The following is a 22,815-nucleotide window of genomic DNA, read 5'->3' on the forward strand; positions in this document are numbered from 1 at the left end:
TTCTAGTGAAGATTAAAGATGATAATGTTGGAGAGGGGGAAATTTCCCTCTCTCTCCCTCTTGAGCTCTGTGGCTGGACTAATAATAGACACCAGACAGATTAACAGGAGAAAAAAAAAAATGTTTAATTCGTGCCCACAGAGGTGTCATAGAAATGGGACCTAAGAAGTGGCCAAAGCAGGCAGCTTTTATACTTTTTAGACAAAGAAACAATGAATTTGAGAGGAACCGACAGGACAAAGAAATTGAGGTTTGGGTGCTTAATTAGTAAAGAATTTAAGCAAAGTTTGGGCTTGGGTAATAAATTAGTGAAGAATCGACAAGGTTTGTTTGTAACAAGGATGTCTTTCTACCTCCTAGTACAGGGAGGGCAGCTTTCCCATGGGAGAAAAATATGCCATTGAGGCATATTTTGGGGGCACCTGCCCTAGGCCCTAACAGTAAAATCTGTCAACTACTTAGCACAGCGTCTAGTACATAATAGGGGCTCAATAAACGTTAGTTGCTATTACTAATGTTATTTGTCTCACTTCATTAATGCTAATTGAGAAGATTCCTATTTTCCATAAGTGTGCTTTGTATGGAATTAATAACCTCAATACTTTGTTTTCAAATTCAAGATGGTCAACCCCGATATTTAAGCAAACTCTGTTAGCAAATAATCCTTGGGTGCAAATGTTGATGAGGCATCCCTCAGTAACAGTGTAAAACAGCCTTGTCTTCTGAAAATAAGCTAAACTTACAGCAGTATTAAAATTTGCCCTCACTCGAGTAGTTAATACAATTATTGCTGGAATTAATGAAAGAATAACTTTTCATTACCTATTTACTCTTGTACTTAGTGCAAACTGATAAAATGAAGAGGGAACAACAAAAAAAAAACAACCCTGGCTGCTTTCAAGGTCGGGGCACCGACCACTGAATTCTACCCTGTGTGCTTGTGAAGGCGGAATTTGTTGACCACTTTTTAAAAAATGTGGAATTGCGATAAGGCATTATTTGGTCAGGTGTGGCTAAGAAATAGACTATTTTTGTTCAGTAAAAATGATGTGTGTGTTCGTTTTTTGTGTGTGTGTGTGGTATGCGGGCCTCTCACTGTTGTGGCCTCTCCCGTTGCGGAGCACAGGCTCCGGACGCGCAGGCTCAGCGACCACGGCTCACGGGCCCAGCCGCTCCGCGGCATGTGGGATCTTCCCGGACCGGGGCACGAACCCGTGTCCCCTGCATCGGCAGGCGGACTCTCAACCACTGCGCCACCAGGGAAGCCCTGTGTGTTCGTTTTGACCAGTTCCCTCAGACCCTTTTCTGTTCTGTGCTAGGACATTACTGTCTTGTAGGTTGGCCTTTATTTTGTGTTTCGGAGAATATGCTTTCTCAGAGTTCAAATGTCAAATAACAGTCTTTATTAATCTAATCACCAAGGAGCCTCTGGCTCCCTCCAAAAACTCTACAGAAATGTCTGCCGCTGTTACGGGTCCACCTGGAAAGGCTCCCCACTCTCCTGCTTGCCAGCCTCCTCCTCACTCTGAGTCTCACCCCGGGCCAAGGATGGGAGGGTGTTTTGTTGTTCTCCATTTGGTAGGAAGAGTAACTTCCTGAAAACAGATTACCCCAATGGGCAGAAACACAGCCCCTTGATACTCAGTATTTGAGGATAATATGAAGCACTGTGCCTGGAGACAGAAGCCCAGGAGGGTGACTGTTAACTGCTTATGCCAGCATTCCGTACTCTCCTTGACTACCACAAACCACCTGTTTTATATATTTGAATTTTTAATGCTTTTTTTTTAAGAAAGAGAAACAACTTGTGCCATAAATATTATATACAAGCGCAATCTTAGAATACTTCAGCTTTTAGGTGAAACGCGCCTCACAGGTTTCAGGGTTTTACAGGTTTATGTTAAAAAAAAAAAAAGATATGTAATTGCAAATTAAAAAGTAACTCCCGGGGCCTCCCTGGTGGTGCAGTGGTTGAGAGTCCGCCTGCCGATGCAGGGGACACGGGTTCGTGCCGCGGTCCGGGAGGATCCCCCATGCCGCGGAGCGGCTGGGCCCGTGAGCCATGGCCGCTGAGCCTGCGCGTCCAGAGCCTCTGCTCCGCAACGGGAGAGGCCACAACAGTGAGAGGCCCGCGTACCGCAAAAAAAAAAAAAAAAAAAAAAGTAACTCCCAGCACACTGGATTTCCGGATCCCATTTGTTAATTCCGATATTTGGTGCCTTTTTATTGACTCCTGTTTGGGATTCTATATCATCTGTCTCTCCAGGACATCCTCTCCAGGACCTTGCTTTTTCACTTAGACATTAACACTTGGCAATCATTCCACATTAGTACACGTGAATCTCCCCTAAAAAAAATTTGTTCTAAAGTATGTTTTTGTTTGGGTGTGCCATAAGTTGTTTATCTAGTCCCCTAATGATGCATATATTTAGTTGTTCCCAATCTTTTATTATTAAAAATATATAATATCAATGGATTTACGTGTTTTTGATTTTGATAGTATTGCCAATTGCAACACCACTGCAATCACTTCTATCCTGATGTCCAGATCTCAATCATAGAGCAACATTTAGCTGTAATAGAAGCTTGGAAATGCAGCCTTTATTTCGGGCGGCGACGTGCCTTGTTGAAAAACTTAATTGCAACGGAAGAAAAGAGAACAGATGCTGAGGGTAAGAAACGATCCTCCTGCAAAGGTTAACTTCCTTGACTTTAAAAAACATTCTGTCCTTGTTCTCCTACTTTCTGAGCAAGTCTCTTGATTCTTCTTTGAGGAAGGGTCCTCTGCTTCTGTCCTGTCCTTAACTGAGATGCCGGGGTTTCCAGGGCTTGATCTTCACTTCTCATGGTCCATGCTCCCCCTGGGCAGTCCAGGCATCCCCACTGACTTAACTGCCAACTGACTTTACGTCCCAACACACCCTGCCCCCACCAAATATCATCTTTTTCACTGTCGTTAAATTTCCTTCTCAACTCTCAGATGCTGGCTGGCCCATCTCTGCTTTGAAATCAAATTTAATAAGAATATAACTAAATGCCTGAAAAATATAACATTAATTTTTTAAAAAAATATTTATTTATTATTTAGGCTGCAATGGGTCTTAGTTGTGGCACGCGGGATCTTTATTGTTTTATTTTTTAAATTAATTTATTTATTTTTGGCTGTGTTGGGTCTTCATGGCTGCACACGGGCTTTCTCTAGTTGCGGCGAGCGGAGGCTACTCTTTGTTGCAGCGTGCCAACTTCTCGTTGTGGTGGCTTCTCTTGTTGCAGAGCACGGGCTCTAGGCACACGGGCTTCAGTAGTTGTGACACGTGGGCTCAGTAGTTGTGGCTCGTGGGCTCTAGAGCGCGGGCTCAGTAGTTGTGGCATGCAGGCTCAGTAGTTGTGGCTCGCGGGCTCTAGAGCACGGGCTCAGTAGTTGTGGCACGCAGGCTCAGTAGTTGTGGCTCGTGGGCTCTAGAGCGCAGGCTCAGTAGTTGTAGCACACGGGCTTAGTTGCTCCGCACCATGTGGGATCTTCCCGGACCAGGGCTTGAACCAGTGTCTCCTGCATTGGCAGGCGGATTCTTAATGACTGCACCACCAGGTAAGCCCTAGCTTAACTTTTTTAGTAGTTAAGTTTAGTGTTTTTGAAACTCTCAGTACATTAGAAAATTAGTTGTGGGTTAAATTTTTTTTTTTTTACTTTGCAGAAATTCCTGAGTATCTAGATGATCTCCAAGAAATGATTGCTGACCCTAAATTAAATAACTTGAGCAAAACAAAAACTTTCAAAGTAATATGATAAAATTCTACTTAAAGTGGGATGTGGGTACATTTCAGTATGTGATGTGGGAAGCTCCAAAACTCAGAGTCTGAGGACCCCGGGTGATCTTAAAATGGCTGGAGCTGTGAGGATTAAGGGCTTTACGTATGTGATAAGTGAATTGTAGAAAAATGCATTAAGTACTTGGAAAGATCTACAGAAGAAATGCCATTGGCCCCAAAGGCCACCAGCCAGGAACCTCTGGGAACCACGAAATCGGTGGTTCCCAGACCTGCTCGGTCATTGAAATTGCTGGGGAGAGAGTCGGGGTGGTGCCTGGGAATGGGTATTTTAACCGGCCCCAAATGATTCTAACAGGCGAGGTTTGGCAACCACAGGACTTTAGCCAGAGCTCCTCCCCCTCTCATTTCATTTCATTTTGTCCTTGGTTTGCCCTTTTGGAAAAGAACAGCTGAATAAATGTCATTTCTTCATGAACTTGACTGCTGCCAAGTCTTTCTCAGCCAGGTAGGGCAAGCCCAATGCCGTTCATAACAGTCAGACATGGCTTTGTCTCCAGCCCTTTCCTTCTCAAGCCCTCCCAATCCCTAAGAATTTACGTCCCAACACGCCCTTCCCCACCAAATCTTTTGCACTGTCCTTAAATTTCCTGCTCAACTCTCAGATGCTGGCTGGCCCGTCTCTGCTCTTGCCTGCTCTTTTGTTCCAAGTCACAGCTTCTGCAATATGTTTTCTATTCCCGTTTTGCAATAACGGGCAGTAGCAGGGATTTCGGGGTAAGAGCTCTATACTTGCTGGAGGTCAAGAGACTGGAAACAGGAAATAAGCAGTGTTATATCCTGAGACCATCAGCAGAGCCAAAGCTGTTGGGGGTGGGGGGAAGGGAAGAGGGGGAGGGAGAGGTTCGCCTGTGCTCTTCCAGATACTTCACCCTTTCCTGGGCAGGAAGTGAACTGGATGACAGAATTTTAGAGGCAGGTGGGGCCCGACTCTTTACTACTCCAGACTGGAGTTTGGAAGGAGGTTGTCTGCTGGAAATGTGATGCTTGGTAATTTTAGTAAGAGTTTTATTTTGGCTGCAAAGGTCGAGGTGACTGCCTTTCTCCCCTGGGAGAGGACTTCCGCCCTCGAGGTCCTTGTGCTCGGTTGACTTGTGCAAGGAGAATGACTCTGGAACTATTCAGCCTTTACCAACAGGCCCATGGCATACCTCAGAAACTGCAGATTTCATTATTTTTAATGGGATGCAGCTAATGTAATGGAATTATAGGTAGATAATTAAAATTAAGATGAATTTTCTTATTGCGTGAGCTACTCAGCATGCTCAGATTTCGCCTTATAACTGCACAAATAACACCACCGGCCGTGATGTGCTGTGCGCCAGTGATTTCTAGTGTCTGAACATTGTCAAAACCCATGGCTAAGGCTGCGGCTGGCCCAGAAGAACATTTTGATGCCCCTCCCCTTTTTTGCTTTAAAAAAAATAAGGGATGTGGGTTTGTAAAAAGAAAAAAAAATCTCTCTCTATATATGTATATGTAGAGAGAGAAATATCCCCTGTGGGTCATTTTTAAAAGGCTCCAAATTGGGTATCCAAATTTTAAGATTAATGAGGGAATCGTGGGAGGGAAAAACACTTACTACGACAATGCAGATCTTATAAATGAGCAATAAAAGTATTTGTTTAAAAAAAAAACAACATCAGAATCCCCTGGGGTGGTTGTTGAAGATGCAGATTACTGGGCTCAGGTGCCCCTGGAATGTCTGGGGTGTGAGGCCCAGGAATCTGCATGCTTAGCTAGACTTTCAGGTAACTCTTAAGAATTCCAAAGAGTCCTTGACTGAGGACCTATTATGTGCTAGAGACATTATCTTACTAGAAAAAAATTTTCAAAACAAGCTTATGAAGTAGATATTATCATCTCCCCTTTTCAACTAAAGCTTAGCGAAGTTGAATAACATTTCGAAGGTCGCATAGCTAGGAAGTGGGAAAGCTAGGAGTCAAATCCACATCCACCTAATTCTAAAGCCTGTGCCCTTTCCAAATTGCCCCCGCATTTCCACAGAGGTCCCACGTCTGCCAGGCCATTGAAGTGGCCCGTGATATTTGTGGTCACAGAGACAGCATGGAATGGGGGCGGGAGAGCCCCTTCTAACTTTGTGGGAGGTATGGCAGTTGTGACCTCTCTTCTCTGTATTTTTTTCAGTATTTATTCTCCTTTTAACCGTGGGGGGCTCACACCTCCCAGGAGTCCATGCTCCCTACTGGACAGGGTGCTTTAGCTGACCCTGGACACCCGTCTTTCTCGGAAACTCTGAGGAGTAGAAGCAGAGTGTGCAGATGCTATTGGGAACCCATCCAACCCCCGTCTGCTCCCCTCCCAGTGTCGGGTGACCGTGTGCTTCACGGAGGGACAGGGTCCCACCACAGCCCTGGTGCGTCACTCCTAATTAGCTAAATTACACTGGGAATTCCATCCTGCTTGCCAGTGATTCAGCAGTGGGCAAGTGACCCAGTTCTTGTCAGTGAGAGAGAGAGAAAGTCTGCCGGGAGGTTTCTGAGAGGGATTTCTGTTGGCTCTCTTGCCAAAAGCCGTTCGAGCTGCTCCATAGGAAGAGGCTGGGCTACTACGTTGCACAACACTAGGGGGCGCCAGCACACGGGATTCTATGTGGACAGAGCCCCTTGGGATTGCACGAGGGATACTGCTCAGCCCGAAAGCAAGGCGAAGGGCGCCCCCCTGGAGTTGGGCAGCTTGGCTGTGCGTGGAGAGAGGGTTTCCCTGAAACTTGCATCTCCTGGTACTTCCAATCCCAGGTTTACATGTTAACGTCAACTGAATGAAGATTTGAAAACACAGACTGCGTAGGCACGGTAAGTAGGCCTTCTGGTTCAGCTGTGTTGCTCTCTATGTAACAACTGCCAAGTTCTGGAGTCTCCTACAGTTAGTTTACCCTGAAGCTCTCCTGAGACGACAAACATGTTGCGTTTGGAATCTTTGGGAGGATCTGGCGGGACCCTGGCTGCCCAGCACGGAGCAGTTCCAGGCAGCAAGGCCCACAAGGGAGCAGCTGGGCCCTGGCCGACCGGTCCAGCCTCTGCCGGCAGCGAGCTCAGCTTCCGCCCCAGACTTGCAAACCCCGGCTCTCCGCTTTCCTCATTTCCCCTCGGCCTTTAATTGTCGGCTTCCTCAAGACGTTCATCTTGAAAAGCCAGCTTCCTTGTCAGGGCAGGAGGTCTGCGAATCTCTGTGCCGCCACGGAGAGAACCTTCCCTGACCCCCACCCGACCCTCCACTTCCTGGCAGGCCTCTGCCAGACTGCTGTAGTTTCTCAGCCTGAATCCAGGTTAGAAATTCTTCTGAAAGATGCTGACTGCTTTCCTTGAACATAATACAATGTAGCAAACGATTTTTAAAATGGTTTTTAAAAATACAAATTTCCTCTCCCATTAGTGCCAGTATACACGCTTAATGCAGAGAATGAGCAAACCATCAGAGAGGACCCATACGCAAAGGGAATCCCAAACCAAAGTAATCCTGACACCCAGAGGGGACGACTGCTGAGTAGTTACTCATTTATTTTCCATCTCCTCGGTTTAATATTTTATCACCATTAAAGTTGTTACCACTTATGATTATTATGACTATTATTGTTACTCATCATTATTTTTATTATTATTGTTCTTGTCATAGATAATTAATGAGGTGGTTGTTATACAACATTAGGTAGAGTTTCTCTGTGCAGAAATGGTACCCGATTTAACAAAGATGATTAGGAGGCTTCCCCTAAGACATAGCTACACATCACGGGTCCCTGTCTGTCACTGTACCAACTGGTGTTCTCTTTGAAGGTTGAGACTCCTGAAATATTCCAGGTTCCTCTGGAGACGGGCCACCTCATGCTTGCAGAAGAGACTTGGGATGCTGTGTCCCTTCCTGAGCCTATGGAAACATTTAGAAGCCCCCTCCCCTCATGATCCTAGCAACTGTATTGTCAAACCAAACAAAACAAAAAGGCCCCCAAATGGCATCACTTGTGCTAAAACCCATGATACAAAACCTAGATTTAATAACCTAACTGCAGTTTTGACCTTCACCAGAAATGTAATCTTATCTAAAAAAAAGAGTGGATAGGTATAACTGACTCACTTTACTGTACAGCAGGGATTAATACAACATCGCAAATCAACTATACTCCAAAATAAATACACAAATAAATAAATAAAACCAATTTCAAAAAACAGAAGAAAGAAAGAAAGAAATGTAATCTTAATCAGCCAGTCTGGAATTTTCTGGTCGGCACCAATAGAGGAAGAAGAGGCATCTGCATGATAAAATCCTTGCTGTCCGGAGCCCCTACCCTCTGCCCACCCCACATCCCAACCTAAAAACAATTCTTTTCTTTCCCTAACAGCTCCCTTGCCCCTCCCTTCTTCCTGTAAAAACCTTCCACTTTGCATAATCCCTTGGAGTACCTTCTAGTTGCTAGATGGGATGATGCCCAATTGATTCATGAATCACCTAATAAAGACAATTAGATCTTCAAATTTACTCGGTTGAACTTTTTTGTTCGCTTGTATTAAACAGAGTATGCAGGCCTACAAGCCAAAGAGAGGGCCTCCTAGGACAAATCTTTCCAACACAAAATTCCTAGGTCCACTTGGGGCCCAGGAACTGCTCCTGCAGGTTTGGAGGGGTTGTGAATGGTCCCCTTGGCCCTCCTGAGATTCTGCATTTTTTCTAAATAAGCTTGGAGGCAAAGGAACTGCTCTTTATTACCTGGAATAAAGAATATTACCTACCACCAGCACCTCCAAATATTTTTCTAAGTCAACTTGGAAGCCTGGGAGCAGCCATTGCCCACAAACGTGCACATTGGGTGTCTGTTCTAGGACGGCCTGAGTCTTAGGAAACTTTCTAAGTCCCCTCAGGGGGCCAGACAGGGTTGGAGCTGCACTGCAAGACACAGGGAGGGCATTGCCCACTTGACCAACTTCAGAACTTTTAAAGTCCTGGAATATTTTCTTTTTAAAATTTTATTTATGTTGGGCTGTGCTGGGTCTTCGTTGCTGTGTGCGGGCTTTCTCTAGTTGCGGCGAGCGGGGGCTACTCTTGGTCGCAGTGCGCGGGCTGCTTGTTGCGGTGGCTTCTCTTGTTGAGGAGCACGGGCTCTAGGTGCGCGGGCTTCAGTAGTTGTGGCACGCGGGCTCTAGAGCTCAAGCTCAGTAGTTGTGGCGCACGGGCTTAGTTGCTCCGCGGCATGTGGGATCTTCCCAGACCTGGGCTCGAACCCGTGTCCCCTACATTGGCAGGCGGATTCTTAACCACTGCGCAACCAGGGAAGTCCCAAGTCCTGGAATTTTTAAAGGAAAACCTGGAACGAATGATGGCCGGGAAACACCAAGGACCATTCCCTCCAGCAGCCCGGGGTGGAGACTGGGGAACCAAGATGTCCCCACCAGGAGAGGCCCAAGAAGACTAGAAACCTTTCAAAAAAGGTTTGTGTTAGAACAGAAGAGCAGTTTCTTCAGCCTCTATAGTGAACACTTCTCTTTTCTTGTTTAACCAGCAATGACTGCCCCTTGTTTTGGAAACAGCACCCCAGGTCCCTTTTGGGCAGCAAGGCCCCGACCCCCTCTCGGAATTAACAGCCTCAGCTGGACAGGCAGCCCAGCCTCAGTCCCTGAGGATGCTGTAAATACAGAATCTTCGAAGGTGCTAAGTGCTACGAGAACTGCTTTGTGAAGTCCTATATTGCTGCTGAAAGGAACTGGCGACGTTCAGCTGTTGAACATGTGGTGTTTTTGTAGCGATCTGCAACCTGACCTCAGTGCTGGAACTTCTCAGTGGCCTCCCTCCCTCCCTGCATCCAGGCTCACCTGACACCAATCCATCTCTCCACCCAGGAGTCAAGATGGTCTTTTCAAACATAAACAGGACGTCTCTCCTTGAAACCCTTCAGTAGGGCCCTTCTAGCCTAGCTGACAAAGGACAAGGTACACATGTTCACCTTGGCACTCGTGGTGATTGGGTTCCTTCTGTATCTCCACCACACTGTGAGTTCCTCAAGGTCAGGGATCACAGCTGATTAGATTTCCATCCATAGGACTGAGATTTCCATTAGGAAACCTAGTCGGCCTCCCAGCTGTAAGGGCCCAGTTAAACACAGGACACGGGAAGCATATCTCTGAGAGGGAAGGATATCCTTTCTAGAATTTCACAATAGATGTCGCAAAACCTAACATTTAGAAGACGGGTTAAATATAATCCGTGGGATTTAAACCGAATAGGGATCATCCCTAAGTCTAACCACTTGATCTGACCACCAGGTGCATCCCTGGAGGTCCCACTTATACTTCTTGTGAGTAGTAACTTATTCTGAGCGAACAGCTTCTTACAACATCTTGTAAACTGAACATGGAAATCACTCTAGTTGCATGTAAGAACCATGTTCTTTACATGCTTAAAGAAGCATGTTCTTCAACAAAACAAGAAGGTCGTCCTCAGAACCATGAGCACACTCAGATCAAATTCCCACTTCTTGCTTCTTAGGAAAAGAAACCACCTTCCCTTTCCCCTCCCTCCCTCTTTCCCTCCCTCCCAATTAACACCTCTTTATTACAGAAAAATTTTGAAAATACTGATAAGTAAAAGGAAAATGAAACTCATCCATGTCCTTTACCCAGAGGTAACCACTATTGATAATCTGGTTTATATCCCACCATTAAAAAGAGCTTAATTGGGATATAATTCATGTACGATGTAGTTGACATTTAAAATGTATAATTCAAATGCTTTTAGTGTATTCAAGAGTTGTGCACCCGTCACCACAATCAAATTTAGAATATTTTCGTTACTGCAAAAAGAAACCCTGCACCCCTTAGCCCTCACCTCCCAACTCCCCACTCCCATCCAATTCTAGGCAAACAATAATCTACTTTCTGTCTCTATAGATTTGCCTATTCTGGATATGTCATGTCAAAAATACATGATGTGCTCCTTTATGGCTGTCTTCTCTCACTTAGCTTGATGTGTTTGAGGTCCATCCATATTGTAGCATTGGGGTGGGGTAGTGAGGTCATGCCTGGAAAGGCCTTCCTCATTCTCAGTTTATTAAAAGAAGCTATTACCTTTTCCTCTAACCCTTTCACTGTTTTAGTGTTTAAACCTTTGTTTGACTTAGGAATGCAACTTTGTTTTGATCCATGTAAATAGCCATTTTCCTAACACCTTTGATTCTTTTGTTTTTAAAATTTATTTAGTTTTATTTATTTTTGGCTGTGTTGGGTCTTTGTTGCTGCACTAAGGCTTTCTCTAGTTGCGGTGAGCAGGGGCTACTCTTGTTTCTCTTGTTGCGGAGCACAGGCTCTAGGCGTGCAGGCTTCCGTAGTTGTGGCACACGGGCTCAGTAGTTGTGGAGCACGGGCTTACTTGCTCCGCAGCATGTAGGATCTTCCTTGACCAGGGCTCGAACCCATGTCCCCTGCATTGGCAGGCGGATTTTTAACTACTGCACCACCAGGGAAGTTCCGCACCTTTGATTCTTGAATGATGGGAATTCTACCTTTATTACATTCTAAATTCCAGAATATATATCAACACTATGCTATCTCGTTAAGAGAGTTCCCACTTTAAAATTAGAAAGGCAAAGCAGGGAAGGATTTTGCATCGTGTCTTCTGTGCTGGGATTCGAACCACTTCAGCATGAAGGTAGGTTGCTCAAGGCTCAGTAAACACTGGAGTCACTGAAATTGGTTTTTTTTAATAAATTTATTTATTTTTTATTTTTATTTTTGGCTGCATTGGGTCTTCATTGCTGCGCTTGTGCTTTCTCTAGTTGCGGCGAGCGGGGGCTCCTCTTCGTTGCGGTGCGCGGGCGTCTCATTGCGGTGGCTTCTCTTGTTGCGGAGCACGGGCTCTAGGCACGCGGGCTCAGTAGTTGTGGCTCGTGGGCTCTAGAGCACAGGCTCAGTCATTGTGGCGCACGGGCTTAGTTGTTCCGCGGCATGTGGGATCTTCCCGGACCAACGCTCGAACCCGTGTCCCCTGCCTTGGCAGGAGGATTCTTAAGCACTGCGCCACCAGGGAAGCCCCTGAAGTCACTGAAAATTTTAACCTCAGGCTTCTAATAGAGCATTTTAAAGCAATCACCTTTGGAAGGGGTGAGAAGATTAGTAGGCAAGAGGAAGTAGCCTCAACGTCCCTCATCTTCACCAGGAAAAACAACCAAGGGCACAGCTGAAACTTTGTTGCTAGGATCACTGATTAACAGGCAGGAAGACCTTTAAAACCTGCTTGAAGCCCAGCGTCAGCTGTGCCTTCCTTAGAACGCTAAGGGGCTGTGGGGAAGACAACGAAGGTCCCTTTTAGAAGAAACCATTCTGCCTTCTGTAAATAGCAACGCAACATTCTAAACAAATCTCAGTGAATCCAGGACTCGTACTGGAGTGAGGAATTACAGGAGCAATCTAACCATGAGGGAGAAAAGATAATATTGCTGTGCAGGTGTCATATTTGCCGTGCAGAACAGATAACATCATGAATTTATATACTGCAAACGCTAAAAAAACATTCTCAGGGTAGATGCAAAGGCAAAGGTAAAAGTGTCGTTCAGATACAGATTAAGGCAGCCAAACCATGTCAGAGCGACAGATGCTCTCTGATCTCCCACCGCTCATTGCTGAGGCCACTAATTTGAGAATTAATTATGTTTAACCTACAGGTCAACTGGAGATGGCTTTATGCTTAAAGTTTTGAGTGACATTGACTTGTACCTCCATCCCGAGTGTAGTTGGAGACCTAGTATCCCTTTCAGGCTTTTTGAGGAATTCATAGGGTTAGGGCTGTAAGTATTACATTTCCCCTGGTCACCCACAGCTTTGAAATCCCAATGCCACAAAATCAATTCAGTTTATGAAACATCTCTTCATCCCAGCTTGCACCTCCCTGCCCTAACTGGCCGTGATTTGGGTAATTTTGTTTTCCAAAATGCCGTCGACCAAGGCTGTGTATGTAGCTGAATTTTGCTGACAGTTTGAGGTCATTGAGAGATTTATATCAGCATTGAGAGTTTTATATCAGCATCTCAGTCTAAATCTGAAGTCAAATCTAAATTAAATCTAGAACTGAATATAAGACATTCCAGATTTGGTATTTTGTCCATTTCATCAAGAGTTCTATGGGCTGTCTCACCACCCATATTTCTCCCCACTTCAGTGCCGTCACCCTTCCCTGACCTTCTCCCCTTGCTGAATTCACTTCTCTCCACTTTACCCAAAAGTCTCCTAACCTCTTACGCAGAGCACTTCGGCTCTGTTTTTTTCACTGCCTCTTCCAGACGAACAACTGAAGCCTCACTTCCCACCTAGAGTAAACTATCAAGGTACTTTGGAGAACAAAGGTACTTAACATTAAAACTATCAAGGTACTTAATTGAAAACTATCAATTCATAGATGCAAGAATTTCAACAAACCTCAAGCACAAAAAAAAAAAAAAAAAAGAAGAAAATAAAACACACCATAATCAAATTGCTCAAAACCTGTGATAAAGAGAAAATCCTAAAGCAGCCAGAGAAAAAGACACACTATGTCCAGAGAAGCAACGATAAGATAAAAGTAGATTTCTTGTCAGAAACAATGCGAGCTAGGAGTCAATAGGGCAACATCTAAAGTATTAAATGAAAAAAAAATCTGTCAACCAGAAATCCTATGCCCAGTGAAATATCTTTCAAAAAGGCAGGCAAAACAAAGATTCTTTCAAAGACACAAAAGTAACAGAACTCATCACCAGTGTACCTGTGCTGTGTCAAAGGATATCCTCCACACAGAAGGGAAAAAAATACCAGAGGGAAATAGGAACCTACACAAGAATAAAAGTGTAGGTTCTGGGAATGGGATCTATGTGACAGAACATAGGGATGGCTCGTCTCTGCTCCATGATGTCTTGGATCTCAGTATGGAAAACTCAAATGGCTGGGGGCTGGGAATGCTTCTTCACTCCTGTCTTACACCTGAGCTGGGAACGCAGTCTCGGCTCAGGTGGGGCTGTTGGCTGGAGCACCTGCATGTGGCTTCTCACGTGGGTCCTCACAGCCCGGCAGCTGGGGTTCCCAAAGGAAGCATCCCTAACGGAAGGGTGCTGAGAGCAAGCATTCTAAGAGAACGAAGGAGAAGCTGCATCGCTGCTTGTACACTAGCCTTGGAAATAATATCATACTTCCGGGATTCCATTGGTTGAAACAGTCAAAAGTCTACTCAGATTCAATGCATGTAGACCCCACCTCTAATGGGAAGAGTGTCAAATGCTTTTTTTTTTTTTTGTGGTACGCGGGCCTCTCACTGTTGTGGCCTCTCCCGTTACGCAGCACAGGCTCCGGACGCGCAGGCTCAGCGGCCATGGCTCACGGGCCCAGCCGCTCCGCGGCATGTGGGATCTTCCCGGACCGGGGCACGAACCCGCGTCTCCTGCATCGGCAGGCGGACTCTCAACCACTGCGCCACCAGGGAAGCCCTGTCAAATACTTTTGAGGCCATATTCTATCACTGCCACATAACCCCAAACCCACTGTCTTAAAATAACAACTGTTCGTTTCACTAACGATTCTGCCGGGCAGTTTGTGTGGTCTCAGCTTAACTAACGATTCTGCCGGGCAGTTTGTGTGGTCTGAGCTGGGCTTGGCAGACGTTGGCTGGACTCACCTGTGCATCTCTGCTCAGCTGGCAGGTTGACTGGGGGTTCGCTGGTGTCTGGTGGCCTTGGTAGGATGGCTGGGATGAGTGGGGTTAGTCTCCAGCAGACTCTCCTGGCCTCAGAGGTCCAAGGCAGCAAGAGGGCAAGCCGCGGTGGGAAAGTGCTTTTCAAGTCTCTGCTTGCTCTTTATTGCTGTCATCCTATTGGCCAGAGTAAGTCATGTGGCCGGATCCGGAGTCAATATGGGAGGGTCTGACAAAGCAGGTGCAGGGAGAAGAATCTGTGGTCATTTTTGCAACCCACTGCAATTTAGTACTGTGATTACCCTCATTTTACAGGGAAGGAAACAGTAGCAGGTTAAATAACTTGCCCAAGATTGCACAGCTAGTAAATGCAGGAGAGAGGATTTAACCCAGGCAATCTGGCCCCAGTCTGTGTTTATAATGATTATGCTGAACAAGGGGGTGCGTGCATGTGAAGCTTGGGGAATGTCAACTCAGGCCACTTAGAAGAGGAGGTGTGGGATGACCTGGAATGCTGAATACTGGGGAAATGTATCAAAGATGTTTATGTCTTACTGAGTATCTGTGTACTTGGGTCAGTGACTGTGTAGAATCAACCTGTCTCTAGCATCAGGAAATCTATCAACAGTGGTACCATTTATAGATATAAAAGATTAAAAAAAGGACACAAACTAAACATTTGGTTATACTGTGGAAAAGCAATACCAATTATAGTGATATAAGAGAACCAATGACTACGTCTGCTCATGACCATGATCACTTTTCTGGCAAAGACATATTGAGCATGTGCTGTTCGCCAGGTGCCATGCACTTTGCTGTGAATGATAAAGGGAAGAATCTTGTCTTCATGAAGCTTACAGTCCAGTAGGACCAGAAGCATAATAATGATTACACAATCACAAGACTGTGTCATTAAAGTTTTGATTATAACAAGCTCTGACTGAACGTGCTCCAACTTCTTTTACCCATGTCGCATGATTATCCAATTACTGATTTAAAAATTCAAGGCAATCCTGTTGAGTTGATGGGACGTAATGAGTGTGGCGTCTACCACCAGCTGGAGATGGTCAGCATCCTGGAAGGCTTCACCCCTGGACTCTGACCGTCAGGCAGGGACCTAGCCTCTGTCCCCAAGGTGGGGGTGTCCCATGGGTACTTGTCCTAGATGCAGTTTGAACCTCCTGAAAGCTACACATGTCCTTGTCATTGGGTTGTATTGGGAGTTAGATCTCCTTTCTCCTTCGACTTTGAGTCCTTGGGCTCAGTTTATGCAGGGTGCTCAGAGGTTTTGTATAAAATATTCATTCAAACCAAAAGAGGGAAAGCCTGCCAGGCTGTGAGCAGCCTCTGGAATGCTGGTTTTCTTGGTGCCTGGAGGACACCTCCGAGGCTGAGCCCGAATGATAGATCTGGTACAGGAGACGCAAATCCAGAGTCCGAGGAAATTAAATGACAAGAAACCGAGTTTGCTGCATAGCAGACCTGAAGTTCTTAGTTCACAGGGAGACTTTAGCTCTCCCAGGGGTTTTTAAACAATGTGATTCTGAACCACTCTTTTAAGAGAATGTGGTTTCATAAGATTAAGAAAACTTTTTTTTTTTTGCGGTACGCGGGCCTCTCACTGTTGTGGCCTCTCCCGTTGTGGAGCACAGGCTACAGACGCGCAGGCTCAGCGGGCATGGCTCACGGGCCCAGCTGCTCCGCAGCATGTGGGATCCTCCCGGACCGGGGCACGAACCCGTGTCCCCTGCATCGGCAGGCGGACTCTCAACCACTGCGCCACCAGGGAAACCCTTAAAAGGGTTTTTGAGGTGGCTTAAAATATTAAAGCATGTATAAAATAGGGCAGTGAAAACAGAGATAAGAAGAAGCTCAGAAGTCAGGGGCTAAGGGCAAGGTGGATGAATTTAGTGCTCATTCTAGAAGTTACTAATTCAGGACATAAAGGTGTTCATGACAGATTGTGCAGTTCATATAGCCTGATTAGAGAAAACCTTCTGGAGAGATGAATATTTTCCAGGCACTGAATTTTCTGAGGTTTTTTGGGGGGTCTTATTCCTCATATGAGGGGCATTGGAGAGTAGCTTCAATAATGTCATTGCAGCCACTTGGTAAAAGGTATAAAAACTTAAAAAAAGAATAGACAAAGAAAACTTGAGCGAGCCTTGGTGTTAATTTGCAAGATGAACAGATTCTTTCCTTCTCTGAGCTTTTATTCATTCACCCCTGCCAATCTCACAAGGCAAAGAGAAATCCTTTGCTAAAATTGCTGGATGAGAACAACAAAAAAAGGGCTGCAGGAGGAGCTGACAGTAATCCTTGGAGTTAAGAGAACAAGGAGAGAAAAGTGAATTTGTGACAAGTCATTATAGAGGATGTGAAGCCCTGTTACTCCCAGAATACAGATTTAAGATGGTGACCACAGACTCAGGCAAAACTTAAAAGTTTTTTGTCTAGAGAGCTGACACTGATTCCTCTAAAGGAATCCTGGTTAGGGAGCTCATTAGCCAACGGAGGTAACACAAATGGTTTTACCTTCACTTACACCAGCCAGGAAAAAGGAGGTAATTATTGGAGAAATAGATTTGACCTCTGGATAACTAAAAGTATAAGAAAAAATTGACCCTTTGCAGCTCAGGTTATAGGAAGAAAACATCACAATACTTTACCTCTTGAGTCTCAAGCATCATCAGATTCGATGGTTGTAAAGGATTTCCACCAGTGCCCTGTTCCCTGCAGGTGAGCCTTTGAAACTGTGGGCTCGCAGGCACTGCTGCCAGGGAGAGGCTGCAAATTTCAGTGCCTGGAATCACAGCCGTAATTGGGGAGAGCTGATCTGTCCTCCTGGAGAACTTGGAAAGGCTCCACTGAACAGGGAGGGACCACTTTGATCTCTGAAGTTGGGTCTTCCAGGATTTCTGCCGCTGCCTCGGTCTTTGCATTCCTAGGATTCGTTAATTCAATCAGCACATGTGTTTTGAGTATCTCTCTGTGACCAGGCATCGTGCGAGGGGCTCACACCACCAGGAACGAGAACAGACACATCCCTGCTCACTGTCACCACACTGGAGAGCCAAGAGAAGCACTAGGAAGCGCAAGAACGGGGTCCACCGAGTCCTACAGCACAGGAGCCGGAACTGCTGGGGTTGGGCTGGAGGCTGGGGTCCATGGGCAGAACGCCCTGGGGGTGAGGCGCTCCGGCAGGAGGGCTGCTGTAGCGTGAAGGGGAGGTAATGGTGGGAGGGACCGCATTCCCTGCCGAGCGTTCGCAAAGCCCACGGGGAGGATGGAGAGGATAGACTCCCCACAGGGCTTTATGGCTTCATCCCAAGGGTAATGGGACACCGTGGCAGTGTTGTAAGCAGGGGAGGGTATGATCAGATCGGGGTGTTGGAAAGATCACTTTGGCTAAAGTTTGAAGAATGAATTAGAGAAGGGCCTGAATCGGGTTACTTGATTCCTTTGAATACCTCTGATTTTACTTCTTCAAGCTTAAGTGATTTATTTGGATAATGCTGTGGTTTTTATCAGTTAGGGTCAGAGTGACCCTGCATCCCAGTTTGCCTACAGCAGTCCCCGTTTAGATCTGTGGTCCTGGTATGAAGGTTAAGAGTGCCTCTTTTAGTCTCGAAAGTGGATGAGTTTGGGCAATGGATTATATGCTCGCTCTTGGTAGAATGTTTCTAATCGCTGTTACGGAACACCAAACAGACCAGCTTGCCGCCGGCAAGGGCGATTCCTGGCTCTCCTTCCGAGACAGCCAGGGAGAGGGCAGCCGCAGGGTTGGCTGTAACCTGGTCCCATGGTGTCTTCACCATCCTGTGTCTCTACTCTGCCTCGCAGAGGGTGCGCACTGCCCACAGCCTGGCTTCCCTCCGGCTGACAACACTGTCACAGCTGTCTCAGAGTCCCATCCACGCAACACACCATCCAGAGAGACGGTCTCTTCCGGCAAATCTCTGCTCGTGTCTCATTAGCCCAAACTGGGTCACAGGCCACTGCTGAACCAATGCCGTGGTTGTCTGAATGCCACTCTCTGTGCCTGAACCCACAACTGCAGGGCGTGAGATAGAATTGTCCCATTCTCTGTCTCAGACTAATCAGGGCCCTCCTTATTTGGGGGTCCACCTTTCCCAAAGTCCCTGGGCTGCATGAGGTAGGATGAAAATCTGAATTCCCTTAGCAAAAGCAAAAGGGGAGGACGGATTCCAGATGCGATCAACAAAGGTGGCCCGCACAAGACATTAGGACAGGAGGACTCTTCTGTCGTCGAGGAGTTTGGAGGAGCTTGTTTGGAGGTCCTAGCAACTACCCTGGACAGAGGACGGCCCCTCTCTTTCGGCGAAGGTCATCCTCTTTGACTGAGTGCCTCAGGAAGAAGCAAACGGAGCAGGGGGGGAGGGAAGGGACACCTGCAGGCCAGCCAGATCAGCTGAATCAACCCTGGCGACCAACAGGGTGACAGATGTTGCGGCCAGATTGCCCTCACGTCTACTGTAGCGTTTTGGAAGGGGAGAGCTCTTTAAAGGACAACAAAATTCCTCATGATATATCTCGTTAGCAAATCTTTGTGAACAGACATACTCAAGAATATTCAAGAACACTCAAGAACCAGGAGACTTAAGTATCGACTCAGATTCATTTTGGAAGCTGAAATTCACTTCTGCGTTTTTCTTTCTATTGTTTCGGCATCACTGAGCTCCTGACATGGTATATATTTTAGCCCTAATAGTGACTCTGCCTTCACAACGTTCTCTTCAATGAATTTTCTTCTCTCGGTCCCAGGAGACACTGAGACTGGGTCAGGAAAAGACAAACCTGAATCAGTATCTAAATGTGTTTGCCTCTGACTCTGAATCCTTGACTTAATTCCAAAATGAAACGTAAGCGCTTTAGGACTGACCATGATTTTGTATCTTCTGACTTTTGGCCCTTGTGCGTTAATACAACAGCTATAACCTCATAATCTGGGGGGAAGAATTAGACAGCTTTACCCTGAGCTTGGAAAAGGTTGAAGGCAACGCTTTTTTCTTGATCCCAGAGCCACTTCTGGAAAATCTTGCCTTATCATCCTTCTAGCTGTGCCCACCTGACATGAACGGCCAGAGGAGGAGAGGTCAACGCTGGGGTCTCTGCTCTCCAGCCAACAGGTGAGCATTTTTGTTGGGTCAAGGGACAACTGAGAGGCAGCCAGACTGGAGCCCTTTTGCTGTTGCCGTGGAAGCAGGAGGCTGCAGGATGTGCCCTGGGGGCAAGGCCTGGGGGGTGGTCCCCAGTGGGCCAAGCCGGGGGGGGGGGGGGCCCGGGGGAGGGGGGGCTGGGGGCGAGGAGGCCCTGCAGGACTTCAGAGGAAGCACCGCCACGCAGCAGCCCCGACAGCCAAGGGGGGTTACGGTGGCACCTCTGCCTCTTTCCTCACTTCACAGCCGTTGGAAGAAGACGGGCAAGGCGGCAGGATGGGGAGAGAGCCAGCACTGCCCATCCTCACACCGGATCTCTGAAGCAAGGGCCTTGTCATTACTGGCAAGAAGGAGGTGCAGATGTGAAACAGAAGTGGATTAACTTGGGTCGGACAAGGGAATTCCCTGGTGGTCCAGTGGTTAGGACTCTGTGCTCCCAATGCTCGGGGCCGGGGTTCGATCCCTGGATCTCACAAGCCCCCACCCCCACCAAAAACAAAAACAAAAAAAACATGGGTTGGACAAGAGTTGTGTTTTTTAAAATAACCCTGTATTGGGACTTCCCTGGTGGCGCAGTGGTTGAGAGTCTGCCTGCCAAAGCAGGGGACATGGGTTCGAGCCCTGGTCCGGCAAGATCCCACATGCCGCGGGGCAACTAAGCCCGTGCACCACAACTACTGAGCCTGCGTTCTAGAGCCCACGAGCCACAACTAACGAGGCTGCGTGCCGCAACTACTGAAGCTCGTGTGCCTAGAGCCCGTGCTCCACAAGAAGAGAAGCCCCCGCAATAAGAAGCCCGTGCACCGCAACGACGAGTAGCCCCTGCTCACCGCACCTAGAGAAAGCCCGCACGCAGCAACAAAGACCCAACGCAGCCAAAAATAAATTAAAAATAAATAAATAAATAAATAAAATAACCCTGTGTCATCAGAGATATAAGGAATCAGAAGAGTATCATTAAAGGACCGGAAATGTATGAGAAAAATAAAGCAATTCAATTTCATATTTGTTTAGTGTTCAATACTAAGTTAAGCTTGTTCAATGAAACAGTTAGCTACCCATGCCTAGTACGAGTGATGCCAAACCTGTCTAAATTTTATCGGAAACAGGATTTGAGTTCAAAGAAGCCCGTGACAAACTCAAGTGGCATCTCTGTAGCTAAGGCACACAGCTCCATCCCACTCAGCCTCAATTACTTGCATGTGACCTGTTTCTTTTTTTTTTAATTAATTAATTTTATTTTTGGCTTCGTTGGGTCTTCGTTGCTGCGTGCGGGCTTTTCTCTAGTTGTGGCGAGCGGGGGCTACTTTTTGTTGCGGTGCGCGGGCTTCTCATTGCGGTGGCTTCTCTTGTTGCAGAGCACAGGCTCTAGGTGCACAGGCTTCAGTAGTTGTGGCTCACGGGCTCTAGAGCGCAGGCTCAGTAGTTGTGGCACATTGGCTTAGTTGCTCCACAGCATGTGGGATCTTCCCAGACCAGGGCTCGAACCCGTGTCCCCTGCACTGGCAGGCGGATTCTTAACCACTGCGCCACCAGGGAAGCACTGACCTGTTGTTTTAACAAAACGTTTCTGGAGCACCTACTGTGTGCAGGGCTTCACATCAGGCACGACTGTTCCTTGCAAACCTGCCGCCTTCTGGGTGTTCCCCATCTAGGGAGCGCCAGGCGGCAAATGGAATAACAGTGCAAGGATGGAGCGACCACTGAGTCTGTCAGGGGGACAGGGGAGGTGTGGAAGGGGAGAGAAGTGTGTTTCTCCCTCCCCAGGCTGGTGATGGAGAGGAGGGCAGGGCATGCATTTGGACTTAAGGAAGGCCTGCCCTGCAGAGCACAAGCTGCTTTCGCCAAATGAGTAGGAATGATAAAGAGTAACTCCAATACCCTGCCTGCCACAACGGGGGTTCAATCCCCTAAGCTCTCCTCTCGTGAACTCAAGAAAGTGGGCGTTAGTGGATGGACCCCGGCTCGAGCCCTCCGGTCGACCATGTACGTGATGCCTCAGCTATTACTGTTCCGTCAGTGAAACGCCGAGATGGGCCGTGGGGGTGTCGGGCAAGATTCACAAAGACACTGGACATCGGATTCTTTGTGTTGATATTTTTTTCCTTCCTTCCAAAAAGAGGCAATAATGGAAGCACAGCATAAATCACTTACTGGCAAAAGGAGACAAATTTGTAAAATAGGCTGCAGCATGCAACCAATTTCACACCGAAAGCCGCTGCTCCTAAACGCTGAAAAGCCATAAATCAACAAGCTGAATGGATTTGTCCCGTCTATTCGACATCTTCTAGGGCATTGAATTTAGAATGTAAGGCATCAGCAGGGGGAAATCCCTCCAGCAAAGTGCACGAGCTTTGAACATTTTTGAAGTAAAATCCTCCAAGCTGAGAGCTCTCCGTCCTCCTCGTTAGGAGGCCTTGACCACTTGTCTGATGGCTGGTCTCTCCATCATCAGACTCAGAGCTCACCTACAGGAGCTGCGGAAAGGACACGGCCGCCTTGCAGTGACCCGGCTCTGTCTTTGAGCCACAGTTTTCTCATCCATCCAATGGACCAAAAAAGGGCAATTGTGATTATGATAAACGTGATAAATGAGAAAAGCTTACAAAGGACTTAAGACAGCCCTTTCCTGAAAACATGGCAGCCATCATGATGGTTGTTTTTAAATTTAGGTCCCCTGCTCCCTTACCCACTTCTTCCTCTTGTCTGGCGAGAGAACAGGGGCAGCCATTGTTGCCTTATTCTTACCTTGCCTTCCCTCCTTTCTATGAGAGGGACAAAACCCACGAAGGAATGTCTCTGCTTCATTAAATAACAAAACACATGATGACTTCCTGTCATTTGCGGAGATATTCCCAGTGGGGAGGGGTCCACCCTGCTCTGGTTTCAGTTACGCTTTGGACAGGGGATGGGTTCCCAGCATCCCAGTCTCCTTTTTTGGGAATGGCGGCCTATTCCCTTTGCTGGGTGGGGCTATTTTCCAGGCTGAAACAGCAGAGGTCCGCCCTTGATGCTCAGAGCCCAGGGTTCTCTCTGCAGGGCCTGGTCAGTTTGGTCATGAGGGTTGTTCTAGCTCACTGTTTGGTCCACTCAGCTGTGGAAAACAAAGCTGTGTTGCAAGATTTCTTCATTCCTTGGTCACACACTATCG

At 46.9% G+C, this 22,815-nt stretch overlaps 1 long non-coding RNA gene across 1 annotated transcript; it reads left to right on the top strand.

Moving 5' to 3' along the window:
* Nucleotides 1-6,188: 6,188 nt before the first annotated feature.
* LOC137204401 (uncharacterized) lies at nt 6,189-21,205 on the top strand. The gene is made up of 3 exons (XR_010933597.1): nt 6,189-6,644; nt 19,526-19,634; nt 19,911-21,205. It is a non-coding gene; the product is annotated as an uncharacterized lncRNA (long non-coding RNA).
* Nucleotides 21,206-22,815: the final 1,610 nt, after the last annotated feature.

Source organism: Pseudorca crassidens, chromosome 13 (genome assembly GCF_039906515.1).
Source record: "Pseudorca crassidens isolate mPseCra1 chromosome 13, mPseCra1.hap1, whole genome shotgun sequence".
Lineage (NCBI taxonomy): Eukaryota > Metazoa > Chordata > Mammalia > Artiodactyla > Delphinidae > Pseudorca > Pseudorca crassidens.